Consider the following 10,705-nt stretch of genomic DNA (forward strand, 5'->3'; position numbering starts at 1 on the left):
AAGAAACTTTAGTTGGAGTGCATTTCGTTAAAGGAGGCATTTACACCTTTCCCCATTTCTTGTCAAACATACACTCACCAGTCACTCCATTAGTTACACTCTGCTAGTATTTTGCCTTTACAGCCAGCATACATTCAACAGCCTGCTGGAACATTCCACAGAGATTGTGGTCTGTGTTGACATGATAGCATCACATAGTTGCTGCAGATCTTAACATCTGAATGATTCATCAAACCAGGCGAGGTTTTCTGATCCTCTGTTGTCCAATTTTGACGAGGCTGTGATAACTGTAGCCAAGATTTCCTGTTCTTAGCTGATACAAGCAGGACCAGGTGTGGTCGTCTGCTCCTGTAGTCCATCTGCTTCAAGGTTTGATAACCTGATTGTAACAAGTGGATATTTGAATTACTGTTACCTTCCTATCAGCTCGAAGCAGTTTGACTACTCTCCTCTGACATCAAAAAGGCATTTTTGAACACACTCCCTGAATATTTTCTCTTTTTCTCTGTAAACTAGAGATGGCTGTGTGGAGAATTCCCAGTAGACCAGTAGTTTACAAAATAATCGTACCAGTTTGTCTGGCACCAACAACCATGCCATGCTCGACATAAATTAAATCAGCTTTCTTCCTCAATCCATGTGTAACTGCATAAAACTGCTGCTGCAATGCGATGTAATTAGATATTTGCAAAACTATGACATGCATGTGTTGTAGATTGGCTATAATCTAATCTTTTATAAACCACCATCTCCCTCTGGATGCAGTTAATAAGGTGTGACAATAGTTTAATATTACTAGTTTCTTTTTTTCCTTTTTGTTTTAAACATACATTTTGAAATGAAAACCTTTATGAGTGGGACACAGACAGAGGAGGATGAAAGTGGTAGGTTAAACATCTCTCTTACTAGCTAAATGTCAGCTGAACATGACACACACAAAATATGACAAGTTTTGGGCCACCCACACTATGTTATTCATTATTAGGCATCAAAAAATATACATCACATATACTGCAAGTATATGTATGAGTGCAAGTATAAATTATGACCTTTAGTCTTCAGAAATGACAAATTCAACAGTGTGAGACCAATTTGAGACGAATAACGTCACAGAAAATCGCAGTGCAACATGAGCACCAGTCATCCAAAGCAGCAACAGCTAGATCAACAATTTTGCTTGCAGACTTCAGCTGGTCTGAGAGCAGCTTTTGTTAAAACCTCGGACCATAAATATCACAGCCAGCTGGCACCTGACAGCTGATCTCAGACCAGCACATACGGAGACAGAGTGTCTTAATTAGAGCAATAATGTGTGTTCTGCCTGCAGGGAAGAACACACACACAGGCACACACACACACACACACATGTATGTATACTGCAGTGTGGATGACCTTGCAGCAGCCACTACACAAAAACTACTGTCGTGTGTGTGTGTGTGTGTGTGTGTGTGTGTGTGTGCTGTGTCCCTGCAGAGGCAGTTAAGCAGAGACAGTATTATGTAAATTCAGCTTTAATGGATTCAAGTAAATCGTGTCAACTGTGAGCAAGTGTGGATGTGCATGTGTGTGTCCGCTTGTACGCATGCATTGATCTGCACCTTTCAGCGTTTTTGTTAAAAATGTATGCATGCTTGTGTTGACTCAGGTGTGTGACATGTGGTAACTCTTAAATTAATAACAAATTGTGGTGATTGTGCCAAATCACCACAGTCTAATCAGCAACCCACTCGACCTAATTTGTGCATGCGAGTGTATACGTGTGTGTGTGTGTGTTCACACACACAGCGTGATGTATAAGCTCAGTAAACAGAGTGGGTGGAAAAGCTCAAATATGTTCTGCTGCTGCACCTTCAATGTGCTCCAATTACTATATTTGTGAGGACTCACTTGGACCTCCACATTACAACTCAAAGCTTCGACCTTCAGCCTGATGACACACTGTTGTGAAATAAATTACATGGTAGAGCAACGCCTCGTCCGAATGTTTCTCTGAGTCACAGCCATATAACTCCTCTGCAGACGCTGGGTGTTCCTGATCTGCTTCTCTGCACTTAATGCACATTAACTTGGCAGCGACACATCAGACTATCATGTTTCACAGAAACACTGAACAAAAAGCACAAAATTGGAAAGATGACGGTTTCTGAAGTGGAATTTTAATGGTTCAGAACATGAAATGAGCTAAAAAGGTCTCAAAAGTTCTATGTGCACTATTTACCAAAGCCATTTATGTCAATGAGGTTTTAGTCAAGGTTGACAGGGTCGCAACTTTACATGTTTTTGCTTTACTCTTGGATATGGAAGCATACGTTTTGGGTTATACTTCTTAAGTTCTGCAATCCAAAAAATTAATCATGAATAGCAAATTAGCATCAGCATTGTTAGCATTTACCATTACCGACGTCTCTTATTGACAGCATGAAGCATTTCTACTCTGGATGTGTTCTTTCTTGGAAAACAACACCTGCACATCACCACTGAGGATTTTAAATCCAACAATCAAGATGTGATTGAAGTACAGACTTTCAGTTTTAATTCAAGGAGGAGTTTACTAAACAAATTGGTTATAAAAGCAATTTTTAGACACAGTCCCACGTTTAATTGGACTCACAATTAATCAGACAATTGACAAACAGTTTGATGGCCAGGTGTGCCTGTTCCCTTGTTATTTCATGAGAAATGAAGCAGATATAATATCTTAAGTTGATTCAAACTGCTGAATTTTGAGATGTCGGAACGGCATAATTAAGCTGAATGCACTGAGCAGCTCAGCTATTCTTTGACAAAAATGCTCTTTTCTCATTTTTAAGCTGTTGTTTTTTTGTTGCTGTTGATGTTTTGTTCTTTTTTTAATGAATGAGAAACAATCAGGTGATGATTAAAAACAAATGAATGAATATACAATAAAATATTTGGGGGGTACTTTGTGTATGAAAGCAGAAATCCTCTCCTTTCTTTTGATCTATTCACTGTGTTCATATTCATAACACCAAATATTTTAGGGGTCTTAAAGATTAGTAAATATCATTAAAAAGCCTGGCAATTTGTCCAGTGGTGAAAGTGTTTGCCAATATTTTGCTGTATACATTTTCCACACTAGTTTTGATCTTTATATGTAATGGCTCCATAGTGTAGCTGGAGACACAGATCCTCTTTGGGTTTGTGTCAGGAAGACCATCCGTAACAACGTAAAACTGCCAAATCGATCTATGTAGAACATAGTGATGGGCTTTGTAACTTTTAGGACAGTAATTTAATCAATAATCAATAAAGTACACTTTCTTTCTAATTTGAAGTCCAATCCGATAAATAATTTGGACATTTTTCTCCTCTACTAGCTGATGATGATGCAACTCATATTTACTCTTTTTTTCTGTGCCCTGAATCTCTCATCACCTGACCTTAAAATAACCCCTAAAGGCCTTTGCCAAAAATGCCACCACCCTGTACATCTGTGCGTCCTTGTGAGGACATTTGATTCTCAACAGGATGGAACACAAAATACACACACACACACACACACACACACACACACAGGACCTGAAGGAAAGGAAGTTAACAGTGGAGTTCATGTTTGCATGTTGAGATCAGACAGGACTCGTCCTGCTGTGATATGATCTAATATCCTGACACACACACACACACACACACACACACACACACACACACACACACACACACCCATTTACTATAGCTCAGCTCCTCTCACATTGCTCAATTTCGATCTCTCTCTCTCTTTTTCTTATCTATCACAGCAGTTTCCCAGTTTCTCCTGCTACCTGTCTCTCTGCTCACTGGCCAACTGCCACAGTCATTTTATTGCCACGATAACCATCTGCTGTGGGAGGGGGACAGGAAGCTAGTTCAATGAGTGAAAGTCAATCACTGGCTATTTTTAACTCTTATTTTACCAGTCAGGGACATGCGTTATTTTCTTTCTGCCCCCTGTGAAAGTCGAAGCTGACGATGATAAATGGCACAACGATTTGTGTTCCATGCCTGTTTAACAATGCGTTTTGGTCATTTTTCTATCCAATAAAAGTCATCTAAACAGTTATCATGGAGGTGATTTGTTATTTTGTTTGTAGGGTTTTTTTTACCCTTTCAAAAGCTTAGATTTATTTTGTTGCATCCCAAATCAAAAGCATTTTCCTACTGTGAAAAGCTGCAGTGAAAAACAATATTAAGTGTTCCAGTTATGCAAAGCTGGTGCATTCAATAATGGAACAAAGACACATAAATAACTCTGAGAAAGAAAAAAAACCAATAAATCCCACTTTGTTCAACACACACATGAGGATTGTTGCACTGAGTAAAACACCCAAAGTCACAACCAAAAAAAGAAAGAAATAAATATTCCTTCTGTTCTTTCAGGATTGATTCACAGCAATCTGCAACTATGTGTGGAGATCCTTGGCCTGAGCAGTTTAATAAAAAGACGCCTGAATGGGGCGTTCACTTGTCCTGAAAAGCAACCAAACTGGGTACAAATGTTCACTGTTAAACATGTTATTCCCATTAAGATAATTAAGGTGCTGATGCGGCGATATCGGCAGGATCGAGGAAATCAGATTAAAGGCGCTAAAGACGTTAACAGTCTGCTGCTGGGGAAAATGAGGAATATTTTCTTCACAGACTGTCGTCCACTCAAGAAGAGGGATAAATAAAGCTCTGGGGATTGTGTCTTTAAATTGCAAGTCACTAATGTTTTATTCAGCACTCTACATTAACATTTACTAGCCGCGAGTTGTGAACCTCAAGATGTGGCAATAGAAATTTGAGGCGTTTTGAAAAGATTATGGGACAAAAAAAGAATATTCTGCTAGCAAAATGTTAGTTTGACATCTCTCTAATATTTGCTGTGTTTGTTGTGTTTTACCTCTTCAGGACTGGAATGGATGCTTAAATAAAATAATCTAAAAGAATTATTGGGAAAAATTCGTCTATGTTGACGACTCATATCCAGTGGTGGGGGTTGGTCAGCATACACTGATCTAGAGGAAGTTTTAATATTTTAGCAAAACAAAGACCCAATCAGCTGCTTAGATTCACATATTTAAGGTTTATAGGTAAGTAACATCCATCCACCACACACGTTTTTCTGCTTATCCAATCCCGAGCCCATCCAAGCTTCTCTAATCCTAAACTTAAAGAAAGACATAGAGCGCTTGTTGAACTAAGCAGCAAACACGCTGCTTCCTATCAGCACATCCCAGCCCTCATGTTCCACTTTCTCATATCCAGGACACTTAGCTCTTATCCTGCTCGTTATAAATGGGACGTGGCATGCTAACATGCGCTGAAGATGAATGCGCAGGTAAAAGTGCTCAGTTTTCCCCAGAGGAGCCGGAACGTTTCCCACAATCCTTCAGCTAAGAAATGAGCTGAGCTTTCTGGTCTGGAAGTCATTCTGTGGGCAATCCACTCATCCAGAAAGAGAGGGTGGAGGGTGTGTGTGTCGGAAAAGGAGCATGACCTCAGGTGAGCACTTTCTTTGTCCTCACCCTTTATTCTCACACACACACACATACACACACACACTTGGCTGAGTTTGTGGTCTGGTGGAGTCATCAGTTTCTCCAACGGTGTGTTAATTTAACGACCGGCCCACCACACAACCATGGGTCAATATAAATCAATATGAAGGCTGCGAGGAGCGCGTGTGTGAGTATGATTTAATATCTGGGCACCTTAGGTAACGAGATCCATACCCCACACATGCACACGGTCTCAGCAGGAAACAAAACCACAGCTGTAGTCTCCTTTCAATCAGAGATTGCAGAGTATATTAACACACACAAAGGTAACTATTGCTAAAAGATTGTTTCTTAAATTCTACATTTGTTGTTCATCTTCTAACTATTATATTCTTGATAATAGTTATACTGGAATGATGAACATGATCACTGAAGTCATTTTTGCATGAATTAATCTGATGTTCATTTTCGAGACTGGCTGAAAGAAACCACAAAAATGATCAGCCTGGAGGTTGATATGACAACTTTGCTTCCATGCACACGCTCTCTTCATTGTTTATAGTTGTTGTGCTGTGCAGATTGAAAAGGAAGTGTTTTGCTGAAAAGAACTGGATCCGCTAATACCAGACCATGTTTCAATGGAAGCTGATAATCCCAGCTTTGAGACTTGTGATAAACACCATCATCCTGGAGCAAATCAACACACCAAGACTTCTCTGACCAAATAGTAACAAAAATACCACCTCCCAGTTTTACGCCCACAGCAACCATTCAAACGGCATTTCATACCCAAGCCTATCCAGACTTGACCTTTGACCTTTTGGATATAAAATTCCCAAACACTTAATCATTTTAACTTATCCTGAAATGCTGTGATAACACTGAATGAATTCTTCAGTTGTGGTTTCATGAGGTCAAAGTGACCTTCACCTTTAAATACCAAATTTTAATAGCTTCATCCTTGAATCCGAGTGGTCATTTGTGCCAGATATAATGAAAATCCCTCAAGGCATTCCTGACTGGTGTACACAAATTATTATAGCACACTGAATGCTGTGATTGATTAAATCAATCAGCTCTCTGTCCCAGATGGATATCCCATGGCTGTTAGCAAAATGAGCGTTCCAAGTCGCCAGTTTCCTGGTCCATCTCGGTAACAAATGATTCATGTTCAAAAAGAAAAAAACCCTAGCTTTTTGGAAAACAGCAGGGAGCTGGCAGTAGGCACCCCAATTAACACTGTTCACACAATGTTTTAAGTCCCCGTTTCCCCTAGAGGTGGGAATCACCATACATCCCACGATACGATATTATCACAATACTTAACGCACGATACAATATTATTGCAATTCTTTAAAATATTTTGCGATATTCAGATTCTGTACATAAAGGTAAACTTTATCAATATTCATTTTATCTAATATCAAAGTCTCGCACTCAGTCTTTCTCTCATTTCAGTTTTATTGTTGAGAAACTGAACGGTTTGTATTACAGTCTAGTCCAAATTAACTGAATGCAACCATCTGGTACAATTACAGCTATTCTGAACTATGCAATTTATGAAAACTATGCAGCCCCTTCAGCAACTGAAGAATTTGAAAGTAAATTAAAACAAAATATAATTTTACATTAAATAAAAAAGTTTTAAACTTAATTAAAATAAAACATGTCTTAAATTAAAATAAGTAAACTGTCATGTTTATTGTTGCCATAAAAAAAGTTAAACACATTTGGACAGTGAAGGAATGTCAGGATTCTTGCTCAGAAAAAGGATCAACATGCTCTGAAGTCAGAGCACAAAAACTTTTTTTGTAACAAAATATCGATTTCTGCTGTCCCTGTATCGATACATTATTAGCAAACAAAATATCACGATACTACACAGTATCGATTTTTTCCCCCACCCCTAGTTTCCCCTACTCGTCATAACAGGCACATGCAAAGCTAACATGGCACACAGAGACACACACTGGAAATAAGCAACATTTAAATTAGCCAGTTATGGTTCAATGACCTACACAGAGACTCTGAAACTCTCAAGACTACAAGATCAGCCAATAAAGTGTGAGATAAGGGATGGAAGATTAGAATGTTATACAGTTACACAGGCTTTATGACATTATAACCTAAACCCTGTTAAAGAGGCAATGGGGTTTAAAAGCCATGGGTCTTTACCAGATAAGGAGGATACAGAAATCTGAACCTACCAACACTGTGGCAACTGTAGTACTCAGCATTACTAGCTTGACCCATATTATTAAAGACGCAAGAAGTGTACCATTCAGGATCTCACTTGAAATGATGTATTGCCTTTGATGGCAACTCTATAGGAGTGCAATACTAAGTCTCCAGAGTAAAGTATTTTACTTTAATAAATCCATCCATCCTCTTAAATATGTATCAAGATCAGGGTCACATGGGGCTTATCGCAGCTGTCATAGGACAGGAGGCAATGGATCCCCTGGACAGATAGCACATCTATGGCAGGGTTAACACATGGAGACAGACATCCATTCATGCTCACATTCACACTGCAGCTCCTAACACAATTCAAAGCAAACAACAACACATTTTCTCACGGTGTCTCACTAGTACTGGGCCAAAGAGGTGAGGCTTCAACTTCTCCTCCTCCTTTGCCTCTCTCTCTGTTCATGCTGTCTTTCTTTCGGCCCTATCTCCCCTTTGGCTCCTTGCCGCTACTTCAGCTGTTAAGCATCATCTTCACTTTGATTTGTTGGAACTGGATTCTATAATAAACAGTCATCTGTAGCCCAAATGTAACACTGCAGCGAGCACCATAACAATTTATCGAAGAGATTTTAGGTAATGGAAAAGAAAGCAAAGGTGACAGAATAAGTAGCTGCAAACAACAGAATCTATGTAAATCACAAATAGTGTACCATATTATCTACCATCCAGACCGTTTACAACAAAAACACTCATGAGACCTCTGAATGGATCCAGTTTTTCTCCCCTCCAGCTGCACAAGCCTAGCTTGAAACTTAAACAACTTGATTTTATCAGATGTTTTCTTATACTTTCTTTTTAGATAATGTATTTGTTGTCTCGCTTACAATGTATTTGGGTACAATGTCTTGAGGTAAAACATTCCTTTAAATTTGTTAAAGGTTTTAAATTTTAAATAAACTTTAGGAAAAAATACAAAAAATAAAGGTATAAAACTACCTTGATATTAAAATGAATTCCTTCTAAGTAACTAAAATGCTGCATTTGAGTCAAAAGTAGGTTTTCACATTGAACATACAGCTGAATCAGGGCATAAGAAACTGCGAAAAGAATGTCAACTACTCCAGTGTGACGTCATTATAAAATTCATTTACATCTACAACCAGATGTCTCCCAGGCGCCTCTATTTATGCTCGATATTTTAAAGTTTCGCTAATTACTACAGTGTCCTCACAGTCCAGCCTCGTAATCTGAACTCTTCTGTGTATTGAACTGTGTGTTACTGGGTATGGTGACAGTAGGGCAGATGTCCAGCTTTCAGCAAGCCAAGACAGCAGCGCGTGCACACACACAAATACACATGCATGCACACTAATTTTCTAATGTAACAGAGACAGATGGGCAGTATTATAAATAGAGTTGTCAAGCTATAGCTACCTAGTTACTGCTCTGTTTATATACACACACACACTTATATTCAGTTTGTCCTTTTATAATACTTTTTTACTGATTATCCGGTCATCCTGCAGAAGAATGTGATAAATTATAACCACATCTAATAAATTATATTTTAGCAGAAACCATTCAAGCCCTACTAAAAAATTAAAATGTGAAAGAGAAAACTGTTTAGAAAAACATGAGGTTGAAAAGGCTAAATTTGCAGGTTTGTAATTAAAAATGAACCTGTGGTGCTGGATTTAGATTTAATTAAACAATAAAATCAATTAATCTTCAGAATTTTTGAATGTTTTTCTCTGTTGCCAGTTAAAATGGATATGAAGAGATAATGTATATGTTATTATGTACAATAACAGACCACATGACCTCAAACCCTCCAAAAATACTTGATAAATATTTCCTTTTATACAAAAGGAAATAAAGGCTTAGTGGTACTGAAACATTGTGCAATATTCTTTACATTTTTAAAGGCTCAAAGTAACATTTACTACAAATATAAACTACAAACATCTACTACAACTGTGGGTGGGGGCACTTTGACAATGCTAGCTTTAATGAGTCACGCAACAACACAACATGTGTCACTTCTTATCTGTCACATTCTATTAGATACACAAATATCAACACAAACTCACACACACACACACACACACACTAACAGCATGCATTTATTTTTAGTGAAGGTAAGTGATGACAGAGAGGAGAGGAGAGCATGGAGAGAACAGATAATGATGATAAGGGGAAGAGGGGGAGAGCAATCAGAGGAGAAAGATGTGAGTGTGAGAGGTGGGGGAGAGAGAGGAGAGAGAAAAGAGAGATAAGAGGATAAAGAGAGGGAGTGATGGGGTGATGATAAGGGACTGTGGAAAAGAGAAGCTGAAGGTATAAAAGGAGATATGGATGACAGAGAGAAGATAAAAGAGAAGGGAGAGGTAGGGGGAGGGTAAAGAGGTCAAGGGTGAAGTGATAGAAGAAAAGGAACGAGGGGGCAGAGAAAGGGCTGGATGAAAGGAAAGAGGATAAAGGTCGAGAGATGGATGGACAGAAGACGAGGAAATGGGAGAAACAGAACAGAATGGGAGAAATTGAAGATTGCAATAGAAAAGAGGAGAAAAGGGAGGAAAAGGTGAAATCAATCCAAGACAATTAAGTTGTAGTAGAGGAAAAAGGGAATGGAGAAAAATAAGAGAGAAGTCAGTAGGTGTAGAAGGTGTAGATGAAGAGGGAAAAGAGGGATGTGTGAGAGAAATAGCAACTGGAGGAAAAAGGGGAGGAAGGGAAGAGGGAGAGGAAAAATATTCAGATGGAAGGAAAGGAGGGAAAGGAGGATGGAGAAAGAGAGGGATTAGTGGATGGAGTCAGAATAAAGGAGGAGGCAGTGGATCTCCTTCAGTGTCGAGCTGTGATGTGTGATGCAGCTAGACATTAAAATCACTTCTTTATAGCAAAAATCAGCTTTTTCAGTTCACAATTTCTGCTTTCACATTTTCTAGAATGATCAAACTTGATCAGTTTTACATATTACTTATTTATGAGCTGATCAGTGATACATTTTTTAATGAGAACGAGGGAAAGTACGTGTA

The 10,705-nt window shown here is 38.7% G+C and overlaps 1 protein-coding gene across 1 annotated transcript in view; it reads right to left on the reverse strand.

Annotated features, from left to right (window-relative positions):
• The window catches only part of arhgap5 (Rho GTPase activating protein 5), a 57,482-nt gene that overhangs the window by 14,115 nt on the left and 32,662 nt on the right, over window positions 1–10,705 (reverse strand). The window lies entirely within an intron of this gene.

This window comes from Perissodus microlepis, chromosome 19 (genome assembly GCF_051167445.1).
Source record: "Perissodus microlepis isolate ML-2025 ecotype Zambia chromosome 19, ASM5116744v1, whole genome shotgun sequence".
NCBI classification, from domain to species: Eukaryota; Metazoa; Chordata; class Actinopteri; order Cichliformes; family Cichlidae; genus Perissodus; species Perissodus microlepis.